Below are 20,720 nucleotides of genomic sequence, written 5' to 3' on the forward strand. Positions count from 1 at the left end.
GAGTCCTTGACCTTCATTGGCCTGAATTAGCCCCACCCCTTCTTCTGATTGGTTGTCCCGATTTTCTGCCATAACTTTTGAATGGTTTGACATAGGAAGTTGTGGGTGGTGTCATGGGACTCTGTAATGAGTCCTTGACCTTCATTGGCCTGAACTAGCCCCGCCCCTTCCTCTGATTGGTTGTTCCTTTTTTCTGCTATAACTTTTGAATGGGTTGACATAGAGAGTTGTGGGTGGTGTCATTTCTGATATGCTTATGGGGGGCGGTGGACGTGAGTGCGAGGGCCCGTTCATCGCTGCTTGCAGCTTTAATTATTATTATTATTATTTTCCTGACAAAGTGATGGCCTTTTTGCCCCCCTTAACATGCCCAAAAAGTCACCAAATTTTGCACCCAAGTCAGGCCTGGCGAAAAATTTGATATTTAATGGTTTGCATTAATGGGCGTGGCAAAATGGCTCAACAGCGCCACCTAGAAAACTTTGTGCCTCAAGCCCCACGATACGGTTTGACGTACATGCACGGAAATCGGTACACACCTGTATCATGGCGCAACTGAAAGAAAAGTCTCTTGGCGTCATGCCCGAAACCAAACAGGAAGTCGGCCATTTTGAATTAGTCGTGTCATTTTGGCGAAATTTATGCCATTCCTTCGAAAGTTAATTCAGCCCGAACCGTAACGTGCACCCAGGTGTGTTATACATCAAAATGTGCGTCTCCATCCTGCGACAACACGCATTACTTTTCTCTTTCAAAAGCGTTACCGTGGCGACGCTAGACGCCAAAAAGCGCGCCCACCCTTCATCTGATTGGTTTGACAGAAAAAACTTTGTGCCTCAAGCCCCATAATACGGTGTGACGTACATGAAGGAAAATCGGTACACACCTGTATCATGTCACAACTTAAAGAAAAGTCTCTTGGCGCCATGGCCTAAACCGAACAGGAAGTCGGCCATTTTGAACATTCTGAATTAATCGCGTAATTTTGGAGCAATATATGCCATTCCTTCGAGAGTTAATTCAGCCCGAACCGTATCGTGAACCCAGATGTGTTATACATCAAAATGTGCGTCTCCATCCTGCGACTACACGCATTACTTTTCTCTTTCAAAAGTGTTACCGTGGCGACGCTAGACGCCAACAAGCGCACCCCCCCTTCATCTGATTGGTCCATATTTGATAGTTCCCCAAAAGGCACCAAATTTGGCATGCAAGCCAGGCCTGGCGATAAATTTGATATTTCATGGTTTGCATTAATGGGCGTGGCAAAATGGCTCAACAGCGCCCCCCGGAAAACTTTGTGCCTCAAGCCCCACAATACGGTTTGACGTACATGCACGAAAATCGCTACACACCTGTATCATGGCACAACTTAAAGAAAAGTCTCTTGGAGCCATGGCCGAAACCGAACAGGACGTCGGCCATTTTGAATAAATTGTGTCATTTTGGCGAAATTTATGCCATTCCTTCGGCAGTTAATTCAGCCCGAACCGTAACGTGCACCCAGGTGTGTTATACATCAAAATGTGCGTCTCCATCCTGCGACACCACGCATTACTTTTCTCTTTCAAAAGCGTTACCGTGGCGACGCTAGACGCCAAAAGGCGCGCCCCCCCTTCATGTGATTGGTCCATATTTGATAGTTCTCCAAAAGTCACCAAATTTTGCATGCAAGCCAGGCCTGGCGATACATTTGATATTTCATGGTTTGCAATTAATGGGCGTGGCTAACGGTTCAACAGCGCCCCCTAGAATACTTTTCTCTGCCATAACTTTTGAATGGTTTGACATAGAGAGTTGTGGGTGGTGTCATGGGACTCTGTAATGAGTCCTTAAGCTTCGTTGGCCTTAATTAGCCCCGCCCCTTCTTCTGATTGGTTGGCCCGATTTTCTGCTATAACATTGGAATGGTTTGACATAGAGAGTCCTGGGTGGTGTCATCAGATTCTTTATGGAGTCCTTGACCTTCATTGGCCAGAATTAGCCCCGCCTCTTCTTCTGATTGGTTGTCCCTTTTTTCTGCCATAACTTTTGAATGGTTTAACATAGAGAGTCGTGGGTGGTGTCATGGGACTCTGTAATGAGTTCTTAAGCTTCGTTGGCCTTAATTAGCCCCGCCCCTTCTTCTGATTGGTTGTCCCAATTTTCTGCTATAACTTTGGAATGGTTTGACATAGAGAGTCCCGCTTCCTGATTCAAACATCTGCCGGCCCCGCCCCCCGACCAATCAGTGGCGAGTAGGGTGATGACGGCCCCGCCCCCCGACCAATCAGTGGCGAGTATGGTGATGACGGCCCCGCCCCCCGACCAATCAGTGGCGAGTAGGGTGATGACGGCCCCGCCCCCCGACCAATCAGTTCCCTGTAATGTGGTGACCTCAGAAATATTCCCGGCTCAGCCCGGTTACAACCTTGGCAGAATGGTTACAGAAAAAGTAATAATTAAAATAGTAGGGTTTTACTAATATTTATAACTTACAAATATTAAAAAAATTAGGAAAAAAAAGTTCCAGACATTTTATCGCTATGTTGGTCTGTCCTAAGCCAGTAGGTCAAATGAAAGGAATAGCTGAGACTTAGCTCAGCCAGATTATTGTGGTCTTTGGTGCCAGAGGTTGGGAGTTCAAGCCTGGCAATATGCCCGAAACTTTTGTCAGCAATTTTTGTGTTTTTTTTACATCAAAATGTACGTCTCTGTCCTGTGACGACGCACATTACTTCTCTCTTTCAAAAGTGTTACCGTGGCGACGCTAGACACGAAAAAGCGCTCGTCCCATTCATCTGATTGGTCCATATTTGATAGTTCTCCAAAAGTCACCAAATTGTGCATGCAAGCCAGGCCTGGCGATACATTTGATATTTCATGGTTTGCATTAATGGGCGTGGCCTAACGGCTCAACAGCGCCCCCTAGAATACTTTTCTCTGCCATAACTTTTGAATGGTTTGACATAAAGAGTCGTGGGTGGTGTCATGGGACTCGGTATTGAGTCCTTGACCTTCATTGGCCTGAATTAGCCCCGCCCCTTCTTCTGATTGGTTGTCCCGATTTTCTGCCATAACTTTTGAATGGTTTGACACAGAGAGTCGTGGGTGGTGTCATCAGACTCTGTATGGAGTCCTTGACCTTCATTGGCCTAAATTAGCCCCGCCCCTTCTTCTGATTGGTTGTTCCTTTTTTCTGCTATAACTTTTGAATGGTTTGACATAGAGAGTCGTGGGTGGTGTCATTTCTGATATGCTTATGGGGGGCGGTGGACGTGAGTGCGAGGGCCCGTTCATCGCTGCTTGCAGCTTTAATTTGTATTTTATTTCATTTAGGGACTTATTGTTTGTTTAGTTTCCGTTATTTATATTTCTTTTGAGGTATTTGTGATTTTGTATATTTTGGGTGGCCAATAGATCATTGTTGAGCCTAATTACGTTTAATTTAAGTGTATTCATTTCCTTTTTTTGTGTTCCCTAACTGTCCTCTGGTTTCCCCCCTCTCAGGTGCTGAGCTGACGGTGGTGGATTGGTGTCCGGTGGTGGTAACCCCCTTCCTTTTGTTGTGTGCTGTGTTTAAGTTGTTCACTTTATTTCTTTTATTGCACGTGTGGTGTTTTAAGTATCCCCTCTTAGTTGACCCATCCACACCAGAAAGTCTCAGCCCTGATTGGTCCCCTTTTTTTAAAATCCCCTCTAGTGAATGATTTCCTTTTATTGATAATTTTTAACAAAAACATTTGAATAATAAAGCAAACCTATTTTTGGTATAATTGAACGACTGTCTCTGCCTCACTTTGTGACGGACCTGAGTGCCTTTTCTCCTGAACGAGTTTACTTTAATTCCCTGGGTGAAACTCCCAGGGTGGCGTTGTTTGGCAACAGTAAAAATCCTTTTAACATATAACTTTGACCAAAACTACCTCTTCGTGCCGCCACACGAGGAACTTTCTGAAGACTGCTTCCTGACGGTCATGCAACTTGTGTATCATGGGGCTTTGCGTCTGAAATACCATGACGTACTCCTTCAGAAGGGGAAGAACTGACAAGTACAAATTCAGCTGAAGGACAGTTTTCTTTTGCTTGAAGAAAAGACAGTTCACTATTCTTTTCTTTCTGTTTTTTCCATTTTCTGTCATGCCTGTTTTGGAAGCTAGGCGCCTTTGTATCTCCCGAATCCTGTTCCTGTCAATTGGGCATATTTCATTGTCGTTCAGTATGGCCTCCATGGGTTCCTCATACAGCTCTTCAAGAAGCTGTAGTAGAAGACCTGAAAAGAATAGTGCCATATTTCTATATCAAACCACATCAACAGAAAAAAGGTAATGCTCAGGGATAAATCATGTATCATGCTGCTCTTCGGCCACAGTATTTCACAGAAAATTAGTTTTCAAATATAACTGCAAACTTTCACAAAATAGAATGCAACAAATTACAACCATGAACCTATCTACTTGTATGCATAAAGATTTGAGACTAATTCTGTAAAAAGTTTATCTTTCGTAGAAAGAGATTATATATGATATTTTAAAATGTAAGTACCTGCATTGGTTTGAGAAGTCGGGCTGTGCTCAGAGCAACATCATATGCGCTTAGCCACCTGTGAGGGATGAATCTCTCTGGAGCTGTGAAGGTCTGGTTGAACATCGCAGCGGTCTCTCGTAGACAATCTTTAAACTCTGGTGTCCATTTGAAATCGGTGTGAAGATCATTGAAGAAAACTTCTAACCACATCCCAAACGGCTTACAGAATTCTTTGGCACAGTTGTGGATGTGGTGACAGCTGTCGCCATCGATGTTCAGGAGATGTGGAATCTTCTCTCTGATCTTCGCCTCCAAGCCATTCTTCGATCCACACATGACACTACAGGAATCCATTAAGACAGACACTAGGTTCCTCCATGGAATGTTCATACGCTCAAATACATCACCCAGAGCATCAAACAATGATTGAGACGTGGCTCTCTTCAGCTCCACGGTGTCCAGGTGTTCAACAACGACTTCCTGCTGCTCCTGTGAGAAGTAACTCACTAGGAAGGTCACGACCTTTTTGTTGCTGGCTGTCGTCGCTTCATCCAAATTGAGAGAAAATGGAGACGACTGGATGGCCTCCACAGTTTTCTCGGTGAAGGTCTACTGCAATCCGAAACGCATTTTGTAGGAAGCTGTGCTTGCTTCAAGGTGCACATTCTCCAATGCCTTGGGGTCTTTTGCCAGTTCCTTGGCCACTCGCACGATGATGTCTGCAGTAGTGAATGGCAGGGAGTGTTCTGCAAGAGTACCCAACACCAAAGCCTGCGGGAAATAGACACCATCTTAAATTTTGATTTCTGATTCATATTCAACTTACAACTGTAAGGAACTTAATGTAAATCTAATATCATAAAATAACTCGTACCAAGCGTACAGACTTTATTAGACGACCGATGCTCATGAAATTTAGTCAAAAAATAGTCAACGGGTTTAAAGTTTAAGGAGTGACCGTTTAGGTCAGATTCGTAATCGCTCTCTCATGTAATTAATTGACTTGCAGGCATGGGGAGAAACACCTGGAAATCACGGGCTTCAGTGTGCGGCACAGATTTTGGTTCCCCAGCTTGATCTACATTATCATTATTATCGTCATTGCCGATCTATATTATTATCATTATTGTCGTTGCCGCAGTAGTCGTAGTTGTAGAAGTAGTAGTCGCAGCAGGAGCAGTAGTAGCATTTAAAAATAAAAAGGGGGGGGGGGGGGGTGTTATATATATATTTGATCATAATGATACTTACTTCCAAGTTAGCAGTTCTGTCAGATATGGGGACAATTGGCTTCACAGGCTCTGGTTGTGGTGTCTCGGATGTTGACGCTTCATGAGCTTTTGGTCTGCATAACCCAAAGATGGGGAATACCTTCTTGCTCTGGAATTGGGCAAAAAGTAACATGAATCACCAGAGGATATAACACTGACATATATTTGCATATTAACTATTATGAATATGATTCAGCTCTGTTGGGGTTTTTAGGCTAATTTATGAGTTTATATTGTAACAGAATGTTAATTACCATAAATCAAAAATTAAAAAGTGGAAAATTGAAATCTCAGACAAATGAGTTGAAATGTAGGCTACATTAAATATTATAGAAAAATGGAACAGAGAACTAAGCAGAGTAACACCGGAAAAAATCTGATCACAGTTTCAAACTGAGATCAGATTTTTAAAAACCAACAAACTGTTTGTTGGTTTTTAAATTTTTTTTTCTTAAAATCAGTCATATCTTTTTACTTCAAACAGGGCTTTCCACTAAGGCCAGTTTTTTTCACAATTGCATAGATAAAATTGCAATGACATTATTAACAACAAAAACAGTAAACTAATGAGTTGAGCCACTGTCAAGCAGCTGGCCATGCTGTTGCTTAAATTGACCACAAGGTGGCTCTCTAACATCATAGATTGTGTACTGTGCGTGACTCTGACGCTGGTTAGGAGCATGGTAGGAACCCTTCGACACTAAAAAACTACAAATTTTTACGCTTTGACTGCTTTACGGCATACCTCACTTCCCCCTCCTTCCCGATTCGTAGTCGAGACGAAAGCTGGGTGGGGCGTGGAGCGCAGAGCTCAGCAGCGTAAAGTATTTGTGAAATTGGACCAGTGACAGTTTCATTGTTTATAGACTATTACTGAATATTATAGGTGAATGAACATATAGGAGAAGAAAATATCATTGGGTATGTTAATATACAGAAATAACTGGATGGAAGAAAATGGAAGAAACTACATTTTCTGAGTCTTATTGTCCTTTTTTGAATTCTCGTGTCTATATACAGTATATATATATATATATATATATATATATATATATATATATATATATACAGAAAGCAGGATACCTTTTCTATGTGCTACGTTTCTGTTAAAATATTCACATCCAATATACTGTACAATGTAATCTTTTCTCGCAGTTATTCACAGTTAGTTATTATCATGAACATGCATAGGCTGAACATGTAATGTGCGTCGATCAGTTGCTTGGCTCTCTCTGTCTCTCCTCTCCTCACTCACGTCGTTTCCCTTCAATGGAGGGAAATTTGAATTAGGGCTGATAATTTTATTTACAATCATAAAAAGCAAACTTAAACTGATTGACGCGTTCTCTAACTATATGGAGCGCGCAGCACCTGTAGGCTGAACTACACACACGTATACCCTCACTACACACAACAAAGCGTAGCGTTAGTGATGCACCGAATGTTCAGTAACCGAAATTGTTCTGCCAAAAATAGCAAAAAAAAACTTTCGGTGTTCGGTGGAATAAGTGGGGAAAAAACCGAACAATTAATAACGGCGTGTGGTGACGCAATCAAACAGCGAACAGCGTGGAGTGAGCGGCGTGTGGTGTTAAATGCAGCAAACATGTCAGCATGTCAGATCATTACTTGGATGTGGGGAAAAAGCAGAGGACACGAGAAAACGTTGGTGGTGCAGTCCTGCGGCAGTAAATCCTCGCCAGCCCCCCAATCTCGCACTCAGAAGGCACGCCGATTTTTGTGGCCCAAAAAGCTTTTTCCCCATAGACCGCAATAGTAAAAGAGAAGCCTCTAAAACTGTTCACAGGACACCTCCAGCTGTAATCACCGGCAATTACTAATCTTTGTATTCTATATTTTTAAGTCATGGACTTTATATCCGTCAAAAATGTTTTATAACGGCCAGAAAAGTCAAAGAAAAGTCTCTTTCTGGGCGTGACGTCACGGCTGTGTCGGTGCCATTGATGTTGCCCCGGGGCATGATGGGAGGCCCCAGAGCATCATGGGAGGTGACTCAACTGCGCATGCTCTATGGGCCCCTTAACGCGGAAGTAAACCCGGAAGTCAGGAACTCATTTCGGCGTATGCGCTGAGTGAGCAAATTGCATTGAAATGACTGGCAGCCATTTTCGATGTTCCATCCAGTTAATATTATAGATGCATGGTCCTTACTAAAGAGTGGAGCTCCGACTAGGAGCTCCACTCTTTAGTAGGGATTTCATATGGATCCAAACCGTTAATAATCATTATTTTCTCCACATACCGGTCCCTGGCTTCCTTGTTTAAGGTATCCCAGTAAATTCCAGTTCCTTTCCAGCAGTTTAAAATTTTTTTTGCGTTCCGTCTGTTCACTTGGTGAAACAGAAAAGTAGTTTTGAAAGTCCGTCCCGTCTTCATTCACTATCAAAACAAATGCACGCGACGGGGACAGGATCTTTCCGGCAGTACGCGCTGGTGCTCATGGGAAATGTAGTGTTCTTTCTGGTAAAGCACTCCCGCCTCTGTCCAAAGGAGCCGGCAAACTCAACAAAAGCTGAAAGTTACATTGTGCTTGTGGCAGGGTGGAGGTGCAGCCATCAGGAGTTTGGGTACAGGTGTATCCAATCAACCTCTCCACCCTGCCTCCCTTGATAAGCAGCAGCTGCACTCCAGAGAGAGGCTGCTGCTGGGAGAAGGTGCTGCTGCTGTGAAGGTGTTGGAGCACGCGTGTGTTGGGTGAAATAAAGAGTTCCTGCACTGAAAACCTCTGTCCTCTGTCCTGTCGGTCGGCCCCGTAGCACTAGGCCTGCTACAGTGCTGCTTTAATGCAAACCATGAAATATCAAATTTATCGTCAGGCCTGGCTTGCGTGCAAAATTTGGTGACTTTTGGGGCACGTTTAGGGGGGCAAAAAGGCCCTCATTTCGTCGGAAAAATAAAAACGAGAACAAAAAAAAAAATTCCTACAGATACAATAGGGCAGTGGTCAGTAGGTCAGTGCTCGGGCCCTAAAAAGACCTCCATCAGGAATAAAGTGTCAGTGTAGGCGTACGCAACAAGATCCGTGTCTCTCTGCTCCGGTTACACCTCCATAACATTTATACTAATGTGATTGACTTCTTTTTTTTTCATGCTGAGTGACTGGTTCTGGTTGTAATTAGAGCTGAAACCCATCAACAAAATGTGCTGAATGCTAAGATGAAGTACTACTTAGTTTTGTCTGTGTCCATGGAGACGCCAACTATACAGAAATGTATTTCATTGATGAAAAGCGTGTCGCTTGATGGAAATAATAGTCACTGTCAGTGAGCAATGGTAAAATTTGGCACTCAGATTTTATTTGTAAATTATTTATAAAGAGAAGCAAAATCACACACACACACACACACACACACACACACACACACACACACACACACACACACACACACACACACACACACACACACACACACAAACCTCCATACCACACCATACCTACCTCCCCTGCCCTCCTCTCTGTACCGTAACAAGTCCAATGTTCTTACATTGGAGAATATCACAAAAAATATATAAATCATGATTTAAAAAATATTTAAAAAATATAAAATAAAAAATTAAGAATGCTCAGATGAAAATTAGAATATTGTGATAAAGTTCTTTATTTTCTGCAATGCAATTAAAAAAACAAAAATGTCATACATTCTGGATTCTTTACAAATCAACTGAAATATTGCAAGCCTTTTATTATTTTAATATTGCTGATTATGGCTTACAGCTTAGGAAAACTCAAATATCCTATCTCAAAATATTAGAATATCATGAAAAGTATACTAGTAGGGTATTCAACTAATCACTTGAATCGTCTAATTAACTCAAAACACCTGCAAGGGTTTCCTGAGCCTTGAAAAACACTCAGCTTGGTTCAGTAAACTAAATCACAAGTATGGGGAAGACTGCTGATCTGACTGCTGTCCAGAGGACCATCATTGACACCCTGCATCAGGAGGGGAAGACACAAAAACACATTTCTCAAAGAGCAAGCTGTTCACAGAGTGCAGTTTCAAAGCATATCCACAAAAAGTCTGTTGGAAGGTGGAAATGTGGCAGGAAATGCTGCACAACCAAGAGAGATGACCGCAGCCTTAACAGCATTGTGAAGAAGAGTCACTTCCAGAATTTGGGGGAGCTTCAAAGACAGTGGACTGAAGCTGGAGTCCAGGTATCAAAAGCCACTGTTCACAGACGTGTCCGGGAAATGGGCTACAATAGCTGTATTCCCATGTTCAAGCCACTTCTGAACTCAAGACAACGGAAGAAGCGTCTGACTTGGGCTATGGAAAAGAAGCACTGGACAGTTGCAGAGTGGTCCAAAGTCCTCGTTTCAGACGAAAGCAAGTTTTGTATTTCATTTGGAAGTCAAGGCGCCAGAGTCTGGAGAAAGGCTGGAGAGGAGCAAAGTCCAAGTTGCTTGAAATCTAGTGTGAAGTTCCAGTCACAGTCAGCGATGGTTTGGGGAGCCATGTCAGCTGCTGGTGTTGGTCCACTGTGTTTCATCAAGTCCAGAGTAAATGCTGCTGTGTACCAAGAGATTTTAGAGCACTACATGCTTCCGTCTGCTGAAAAGCTCTATGGAGGTGATGATTTCATTTTCCAGCATGATCTGGCACCTGCCCACAGTGCCAAAACCACCAGTAAATGGTGTACTGACCATGGCTTTACTGTCCTCGATTGGCCTGCCAATTCCCCTGACCTGAACCCCATAGAGAATTTGTGGGGTATTCTGAAGAAGAAGCTGAAAGACACCTGACCCAACAATGCAAATGAGCTAAAGGCCGCTATTGAAGCATCCTGCGCATCCATAACACCTCAGCAATGCCACAGGCTGATTGCCTCCATGCCACGCCGCATTGATGCAGTAATCCATGCAAGAGGATTCCCAACGAGGTACTGAGTGCATTAATGGACATTTTCAAATGTTTGATTTTGTTTTGCTGTTATAAATCTTTTTTTTTACTTGGTCTGAGGAAATATTCTAATATTTTGAGATAGGATATTTGAGTTTTCTTAAGCTGTAAGCCATAATCAGCAATATTAAAATAATAAAAGGCTTGCAATATTTCAGTTGATTTGTAATGAATCCAGAATGTATGACATATTTGCTTTTTTAATTGCATTACAGAAAATAAAGAACTTTATCACAATATTCTAATTTTCTGAGACAGTCCTGTATATTCAGATAAGTCATTTTCAAGCAAAGGGAGGGTTGGGAAGTGAAAAACAGTTCAGAGAGATTTACAGTATTTTGAGAAAAAAGTCTGATTCTGATATTTTTCAGACGTGTGCATGATAACAATACAGATAGGTATAAATTTGCTGCTGGACTCAGGTTGATATGCTTAATGTTATGCTTAATGTGAGAAAATGTACCTTTGCCTCGCCATACAAAGAGTTGTTTTTCATAACTTGATATCCCCCACACAGTCACAGGCAAGAGTAATAACAATGTTCTGAACTGAGAAGTGGTGACTGTACAAGAACATGAGGGTGAGGCCTAAAGTGTCTGTAACAACTGAACTTATAAAACTGTAATGAAGGGACTGCTCCTTCAACTATTTGTGTGATCAATCCTTGATGTGCTGTGCTCCTTTTGCACTCTTGGAGATTTGTGGTGGATATTTCCAGTGTCAGTGCTTCCTCTTTTTGATGAACATAAATTTCTGCAATAACTAAGGTACTTTTTAGAATCTTTATAGAAGCTGCCATCTTTTGTTTTAGACCAGTTTATAATCCTATTACTAATTATTACAATAAAAAATTGAACACAACTAACATATAATGAGCCTAATTTAACACCACTTCTAACATTAAAAAATCCTGCAATGCTACTCTGAGCCGCAATGCAGTTAGACAAAGTAATTTATCTGAGAGATTCACTATGTTGAATGTGTTAAGTAATTTTCTAAAATCTCAGTTTGCTCATTAGTTACCAGAAATTTCTCCAGAGGTCAAAAGTTAATTCTCTAAAAATGCTGTGTTACACACTGGGCTAAGCCCCAAATGCCTGGCTGATTTAGTGGGTGTTTCATCAATATATATATATATATATATATATATATATATATATATATATAAAGAGCGGAGCGGTGGGCTGCTACTGCTGCTGTGACAGGAGTTGTTACCATGGTAACAACTCCCCCTCCCAACGGCAGGAAGTGCCGTGTGGCTCTGAGTAGTACGTCCGAATTAATGCATACTACTGATATTTACTCAAAAGTGTGTCGAACTTAAGTATGCATTTTGAGTATATACTGTTTAGTATGGCATTTCGGATGCACCGTCAGTCACCACGTGAATTTGTCAGCCATCTTTCTTTTCACGTGTCTGAACAGCCATCGTGACACACACTCTCACTCACTCACACACTCACACACACACACACACACACACACACACACACACACACACACACACACACACACACACACACACACACACACACTCTGATACACACGTAGATAACCTGAAGTTTGTTTAATGTTTAGTTAGTTGTTTTTTATGTGTAGTTTAGCATCAGAATTTACCGACCGACAGCATCGAGGTCATGTGACCAACCACAGGAAACCAGTGGTGATGAAACTTCCTAAACCAGAACACGCCGACATCTGACAATCAGACGTTTATTAAAACCAACAGGACACAGCTTTTAAAATAACCTTTTATATATATATAATAAAAAAGAAAATGCAAAATGCAACTGTTTTTTCTCAGAGTTTGAAAACAATAACCATCTCATGTGAGGACAAGAACATCAGAACATCTGGACACCCAGAGAACCTGTAGGACACCCAGAAGCCTCTTCTAGTCGAAGAAGCCGACGATTACGACGAGGATTAAGAAGGAGAGGGGGAGGAGGATGAGGAGGTGGCCGAGGAGGCGGAACGTCTTGGGGTAATGCTGGTTCAGCATGGTGAGGATAAGGAGGAGGAAATCCCACCGGAGAGACCAGAGGAGAGACCTGAGGTAAGGGAATGCTATGAGGAGGAGGAGGGGGATGCTTACTAGGGCGTAGCGTTCTACGTCTCCTCTACCCCACAGGAGGCGGCGCCCCGCTCGTGCTCCGCCTCCCAGGGGGCGGCGCCCTGCTCCCACCTGGGGGGGAACAGCAGTCCCTTGGTCACCCCCTCCTCCTCCTCCTCCTCCTCTTCCTCCGGTGGCTCCCAGTTCTCCCTGGCTCGAGGACTCAGGAACCTGGACAGGAGACAAACACATCAAGGTTCAAGGTTCACTTTATTGTCATTCCAAAAGTCCAAGTACAAGTGGAACGAAATTTCGTTGCCACTGGCTCAAAGCATGCAATAAAAACAATAAAAACACCCAAAAACCTTAAACACTAAAAGATAAGGACGCTAGGCTAAAAACTAAAACGGCGCGCACTTAGGTGCATAAAGTGCATAAGGACACGGAGCTCTATTAGTAATACATTTTTTTCTGTTTATGGTTTCAGATCTTCCAAGCAATGCATCTGAAGTTGTTTATGTACGACCCTCAGAAGACGCACGGTCCTTCCTTGAGCCAGCAATAGCGCATAAATGTTATTTTATCTTTTTTAACAATAAAGTTGCCATTTGTGAACATTCAGTGTTGTGATTTCTTTACAGTTAAAGAGGACCTATTATGAAAAACGCGTTTTTTCTTGTTTTAACATATATAAAGTGGTCTCCCCTCACCCTGCCAACACAGGAAAGATGAAATCCCATGAAATTCTGCAAGGTCTGTACCATGGATGTATTATAGAACTGGATGGGACGTCAAAAATGGCCGCCCATTCATTTCAATGCATTCTGCTCAGCCAGCGCATAAGCCGAAAAAATCTCTGACTTCCGGGTTTACTTCCGCGTTATGCGGCCCATAGAGCATGCGCAGTTGAGTCACCTCCCATGATGCTCTGGGGCCTCCCATCATGCCCCGGGGCAATGACTCGAATATTAATATAATACGTATTAATATAATATATTAATTAATGTATATTATTACATGTATAGTATTACATATATTATTAATGTATTAATATAATATAATTACATAATATATATTAATATAAACATCCGTGGAATGCACGGACACGGCTGTGACGTCAGCCGTGACGTCACGCCCAGAAAGAGACTTTTCTTTGACTTTTCTGGCCGTTATAAAACATTTTTGACGGATATAAAGTCCATGACTTAAAAATATAGAATACAAAGATTAGTAATTGCCGGTGATTACAGCTGGAGGTGTCCTGTGAACAGTTTTAGAGGCTTCTCTTTTACTATTGCGGTCTATGGGAAAAAAGCTTTTTGGGCCACATGGGATTTTTTGTTGAGTCACGACGGGAGCAGATTTCCATAGGTCGGCCTCCGCTGCTGAAACCACGCCCACAACTCTCTCCGCCGGCTGGAGCTCCGCCATTGTTCAGAAGCGGTGGCTGTTTCCACAGCGAGGGACAGTTAAAATGAGGTTTTGCATCGACATTTACCCTCATAAAAGGATCAGTTCCAACAGCACGGACCCGGCAACTGCACACAAGTCAGCGGTAAGTGACGTTATTTTTTTAATGTTATTTATATTTGTCTACAAGTATGATCTTTGCATGGGCTAAGTATTTAGCTTAGCTCCGGAGCACCGGGGCTGCATACGGTGCTGCCGGAGCTGCTCACGGACCGGACCGGTGAGGAGCCCCGGTGGCTCTATTAATACCGTAATACATTTTTCTTCTGTTCATGGTTTCAGATCTTCCAAGTACCTGAAGCTGTTCAGACACCTTCAGAAGGTCCTTCCTTGAGCCAACAATAGTGCATACATGTTATTTATATACAACTTATGTTATTTTTTTAACAATAAAGTTGCCATTTGTGGAAATTCAGTGTTGTGATTTCTTGTAACATATGAAATGATGAGGAATCTGAGTAAATAACTGTGGGGTAACTGTTTAGAATTCAATTCAATCTTCCTCTGTGAATTAGTGTGAAGACGGGGTGACCCGGTCAGGGAACTAAAGGCTGATTTATGGTTCCGCGTTACACCAACGCAGAGCCTACGGCGTAGGGTACGCGTTGATTTAACGCAGGACCGTAATTCAGGCTTTAAGATCCCAGGGAGCCGTTTACACCGTGTCATAACTGCATGCGAGCGTTCGACTGTCGCGTCGAGCTGCGTGACATCGGACGCCCTCTGTCCACACTGAAACCGTTAAATTTGCGGCCAGTTAGGACAGTCCAATAGAAAATAAAGCAATGGAATTTATTTTGTCGCTGAAGCTCCCTCGCATGGGACACGCTTTAATAGTGTACGCAGCCACTGCTCTTCTGCCAGAGCGAAGCTTTGTTCCCTCCCCTGCAACACATTCAGGCAGCCAATCAGCACAGAGCCTCATTATCATAGCCTCCCCGCCCCTCAGAATCCCTCATAGAGAAGGAGGTTAGAAGCGGTAAAAATAAAGACATGGCCCAGAGACTGAATTTCTAATTTATGTAGAAAAAAATAAGCTTTTGATTGTTTTTAAGACATTCAAGGCCTGTTTAAAATATACATTAAATGCCATAATAGGTCCCCTTTAATTATTTCTAGGTCCTCCAAGCTGTTTATTAAATAAATCGTCTCTGCTCTTGACCACCGTTTACTACGTGCTGCCATCTTGAAACCTTGTTTGGAAAACAAGCCCAACACGGAAAATAAGCGTCATGGCGACAGACGGGCGAGGAAACGAGCAGCGCAGAAAGACCGGGATTAATTTAAAGCGGAATGAGTGTATACATGATCGCAGAATTATTCTATTCGGATTTAAAATCGGAATAAACCAGCCACTTACTTCGGAATTAAGTTTAATTCGGAATGGCCATTTTCATTCAGAATTAGGTGTTTACTTGGTAATTTTTACTCATTTTAAATTGGATTTAATTTTAATTCTGAATTAAAGAGGAATTAAACTTCCCATGTGAACACACTCAATGTCCTTCCATCTAGATCGATAGTGGGGGGAGGAGCCCCAGTAAACAATGGTCTCAATTGGACCACATAATATTCTTTAAAATTTGGCAGCGCTGGTCCCTCATTTTCCTTTTTTATTTGAAGGGTCCTCAGTCTTATCCTCGGCCTAGCTCCTGCCCAGATAAAACTGGATATCAAGTTATCCCAAAAATCGAATCGTGGACGTGGTACTAGGGTTGCCAACCGTCCCTTGAAATACGGAATTGTTACGTAATTGGAAATTAAAAGTTGCGTTCTGTATTGAACCAATACGGAATGCAGTTTATTCCGTATTTCACATAATATAACATCCCGGAGGAGCCAGGCATCTGTTGCTCAGTTCTTCATACCTGAAACATCCCCTGAGCTTGATATGGTTTGATACGGGACATATATTATGGTCTTAATTATTGATGTCATAATATACAGGTGAAGGTCAGAAAATTAGAATATATTGCAAAACTTCATTCATAGTAAATTCAACTAAAGATTAAACAAATAGATATTATTTCCCACTACATTCAAAGTGAGATATTTTAAGCCTTTATTTGTTATAATTTTGATGATTACGGCTCACAGTTTATGAAAACCCCAAACAAAAAATCTAAAAAAATTTGAATATTTCATGAAATCGATAAACAATTCAATCATCAAGATTATAACAAATAAAGGCTTAAAATACTGTACTTTGCTTTGCATGTAATGAGACTATGTAATATATTAGTTTCACCTTTTAAGATGAATTATTGAAATAAATTAACTTTTTACATCATATTCTAATTTTCCGACCTTCATAGGCTATATTTATATTTACCTGCATACAGTACATCTGGGCTGATGTGGACATACAGAGCATAGGAGGTTATTTCAGTTGCTAGTATGGTTGGCTGTCTGTACAGTCACGCAAGTTCAATGCTATTAAAGCACTTTAAACTTTAAATCAAAGCTTTTTGTTTTTTCATATAAAATAAATACATTTCTATGCATTTTTTTGGCGCCTGCCCTGCTGAAATCGGGCCGTCCTTTGTATTTCTGAAAGGTGGCAACCCTAGTTGTGTCGGTGCTTGTGGGAAGGGGCAGCGCTGATGCTGCTGGTGGGGGTTTAATCCACCGATCAAACGTGTGAGCTGGATTCAGAGGTTTTTCAGTCATCGCTCAACCGACAGATGTTTCAGTTAATTAATCTCCTGACGACATGCGCTTGCACGTTCCAAGCTTGTAACTGGCTGCTGCAGCTCGACAGCTCGTCCCCGTCACGTATAACCGCCCCTTTTCAAAAACATACAAACTCTTTGAGATTCCTGAAAAATGGAGGCCGACTAATCTTTGCACATGTCTATAAATCACAAACTCGGTCTGTTCATTCGTGTGTGTGATCAGGACTCACCTGGGGAACCTCCATGACCGGCGGCTGCGGGACCGTCACATGCCTCTTCATTCTTTACCTGTGAAGTATTTTATAGAAATATATCAATATGTATCAATATATAATATAATATTAAAGCTGCCAGCAGCGTTGATCGGGCCCTCGCACTCCTGGCCACCGCCCCCCCCAGGTCCCCCCACATTCCTGGGTCAATAATACTATAAAAAGTGCCTTTGCTGTTCACATAAAACTCAACTTATCATCATAAGCATATCAGAAAATAACAACAATCTAAGGTTCTGGAGAAAATGACCAAACATTTGCACACGTGAGGAATTACAACATTTTAAACCAGTTTCTTTGATTTGGTGTAGGCCTGGGCGATAAACCAAAAAATTAGATACATAAATTCACTGTGATGACTGACGTCAATTTGCCCATGTTGGTAAATTCTGTGTTTTGATGAAAAATAAGCTATTTTCTTTCCCCTTTAAAGGAGCTTGAGGCAGGATTTATGAAAAAAAATGCGTATACGTTTTAAGTTTTCTAGTAATAATGTCAGATGAAGCGTTCCAAATCAAAAAGAATGAGCCCTCTAGCGTATCTCTCCGTTGCCTTGAACAGGCTGTGTGCTGCAAAATGCGCTGCAATTCCGGGCCCGAATTTCCCGCGCTGTCCTGCGGATGTGACGTCACATGACGCTGCATGCGCGTTCTCCCGTGCCGGCTTCGCTGTTGGCTGCAGTAACCCCGACGGTCGTTGTGGCGCTAATGTGTCTCATTTCTTATTCTTGCCTCAAGCTCCTTTAAGACAGTGTACAGTGTGTGTGTGTTTAATCACGTGACTCCACCACTCTAGTCTGAATGTGAAGAAAAAAAACAAGAAAATGGCTGCAAATGAAATAACAGGGTTCTCAAAGTGTTATGCATTGAGCCTGAGAGTCAGGCATTTCAACAAGTTCCCACGCTCTCTGGCATTTCTCACGCTGAGAAATTAGACTTGGATTGCAAACATGCACCGAATTTGGGCCCAGATTGAACAATGTATGTCTGAGTTAGAGCCATACATTGTTACAGCCATCGACACCGACTGGGCCATTGAAATGCTTCTCTGCACAGATTCTAAACAGCAAATTCTTGTGTAATGTTAAAACAATTCACCAAAATTCAACCTTTTACTGAAGAATTATGAAAAAAAATCATGAATGATACTGAGATATACAGCTATGAGATAACTATATAAGCAGATGTATATAGCAGACACTGTGGTGGTCAGAGCTATGACTACTAACACACTAGAGTTTGCACCATGCTTGATATCTCTGTTAAACTAACACATTATTCTTACTTAGATGGAAATCAGGTTAGGTTTTGTGGGAAATAAACAGAGAAAGTAGTTATTTGTTAATTCAGCCAAATGAGTTTACACACATTACACAAGTTATGTGTCAACACAACCGTCGAGTCCTGACTGGAGTCCTCATACACATATATACATAGACGCCTCATCGACCACTGAGGCGCGAGAAATACGGCCGCCCTCTTGGACCGGTCATCCTACCCATACCACAGCATAAGACAACAGTATTGAAGATGCCAGAGTACTGTGCCGTGAATATTATCTTACTCTATTTATGTCCGTTTTCATTGAGGAGACACAGTTTGGCATCAGCAACCACTTTTCCAACTTGTTGGCATTGGTTGTGTTAGTGTTTCTGCAGAAAGGGAGGATGAGAAAGAAACTCTGCAAAGCAGTTCTCTTTCAGGGCTTTTAGCGGATGTGTAAATATGGTTTGTGATTTTATGTGTATATATATATATATATATATATATATATATATATATATATATATATATATATATATATATATATATATATATTGACAGCTCATGAATCAATCAGATTGAATGAAGAATGACAGAAAACACGCTGATTGGCCACGGGCGCAGAGGATCAGCCCCGCCTCGCACGTAATCCACTGCTCTTCTGATGCCGCTGCATCCCGACTCGCACTGTATTATCTTTTTCTCCTAAAGCCGCGGTGCAGGTGTGTTTTTTCGAGAGAAGAAAATAGTTATGGGTCGTTGTTGACGCTCTCTTTTCATTCTGGGCAAAAAGATTCTTATAAACCGACATGCCACCATGGATTATATCAGAGACTGTAATGAACTATTCATCAAAGGCTCCCGTTCTTGAGCTGCTACTGAAGCTCATTGGCCGTACTCAGCTTGTTGCTAAGCAACCAACGTTATTGATACAGGAAGTGAAGAAGCGGGGAGACTGTTTAGAATGCAGAACACGATGCACAATGCAAATCCATAGAGGGGCTAGAGGGGCATTAAATGGGAGCATTTAAAATAATGTTGTTGTTTTTTTAAGTAACTAAAAAGTTACTTTTCATAGTAACGCATTACTTTTTGGTCTAAGTAACTGAGTTATTAACTGAGTTACTTTTTAATGAAGTAACTTATAACAGTAACTACGGTAATTACTATTTTTCAGTAACTAGCACAACACTGATCCTAACCCTAATCCCCTAAGCCTAGTATGAATATTAAAATACTCCAAATCAGTGTAGTATTCTGCGAGTTATGACTGACTAAATGCGCTGACACTTAACTGCGCAGGCAGACAGATGACAGAGTGGAGCGGGTGCCCCCTCCAAGATGGCGGTCCAACGGCTCGTCAGCGCCGGTAGGCAGCAGCGGTCGATGAGGCGTCTATGTCTATACGAGTCCTGAACCAGGTCTGCCGGGTTTCAGCTCGTAGTTTACACCAGGTCTGTCACAGCCAGTCGTAGGAAATATGTGTTTGGAAATATGTGTTTGGTGAAAACGAAGTTATTGATCGAAACAGATTAAATTAACCGTTTCCTCTAAGACACAAAATGGCGCTGGTGCGACTAACGGTCGTAACTCCCGCCAATGTCAAGACTTTTTCCTTTACTTTCTTTTAATTTCCTAGAATCTATATCCCAAATTTATGTTGTAAGCACTACATCTAGATGGTATTCTGTATATAATAAAATAAAACAATATATAGCTACAATAGAACTTAATTAGGCTACATTAACCTCTAAACTTTACTTTCTGCAACCGAACCGCTCTCATGGAAATTAACGGTTCACACAACCACTCGGTCTTATTAACATTAAACAGAAAGCTATTACAGAACAGACGAAAGCTGTTTACCGTGTGCGCCCTTTACCAGTTGTAGAATAAACTCTGCTCTGTCTCTCATTCACAATGTCTCTCTTGGACCATACAAACTACATACAAACATTTACAATGCCTACTTACCGAAAATAGCGATATGGTTGGTGAAAACAGAAGTGTTCGTTGCTCAAAGTAAACTTCTCAGTCGTTAGTGTCGGTTGGACTCTAGCTCCCCCTAGCAACCGTTAGTGGTTGGACTCTAGCTCCCCCTAGCAACCGTTAGTGGTTGGACTCTAGCTCCCCCTAGCAACCGTTAGTGGTTGGACTCTAGCTCCCCCTAGCAACCGTTAGTGGTTGGACTCTAGCTCCCCCTAGCAACCGTTAGTGGTTGGACTCTAGCTCCCCCTAGCAACCGTTAGTGGTTGGACTCTAGCTCCCCCTAGCAACCGTTAGTGG

At 42.0% G+C, this 20,720-nt stretch overlaps 1 long non-coding RNA gene across 1 annotated transcript; it reads right to left on the bottom strand.

The window, feature by feature from the left end:
- Positions 1-12,941: 12,941 nt before the first annotated feature.
- LOC133447773 (uncharacterized) lies at positions 12,942-20,447 on the bottom strand. The gene is made up of 3 exons (XR_009782937.1): positions 20,409-20,447; positions 17,131-17,188; positions 12,942-12,986 (listed from the first exon to the last, which is right to left on the bottom strand). It is a non-coding gene; the product is annotated as an uncharacterized LOC133447773 (long non-coding RNA).
- Positions 20,448-20,720: the final 273 nt, after the last annotated feature.

Source organism: Cololabis saira, chromosome 7 (assembly GCF_033807715.1).
Source record: "Cololabis saira isolate AMF1-May2022 chromosome 7, fColSai1.1, whole genome shotgun sequence".
In the NCBI taxonomy this organism is placed as follows: Eukaryota; Metazoa; Chordata; class Actinopteri; order Beloniformes; family Belonidae; genus Cololabis; species Cololabis saira.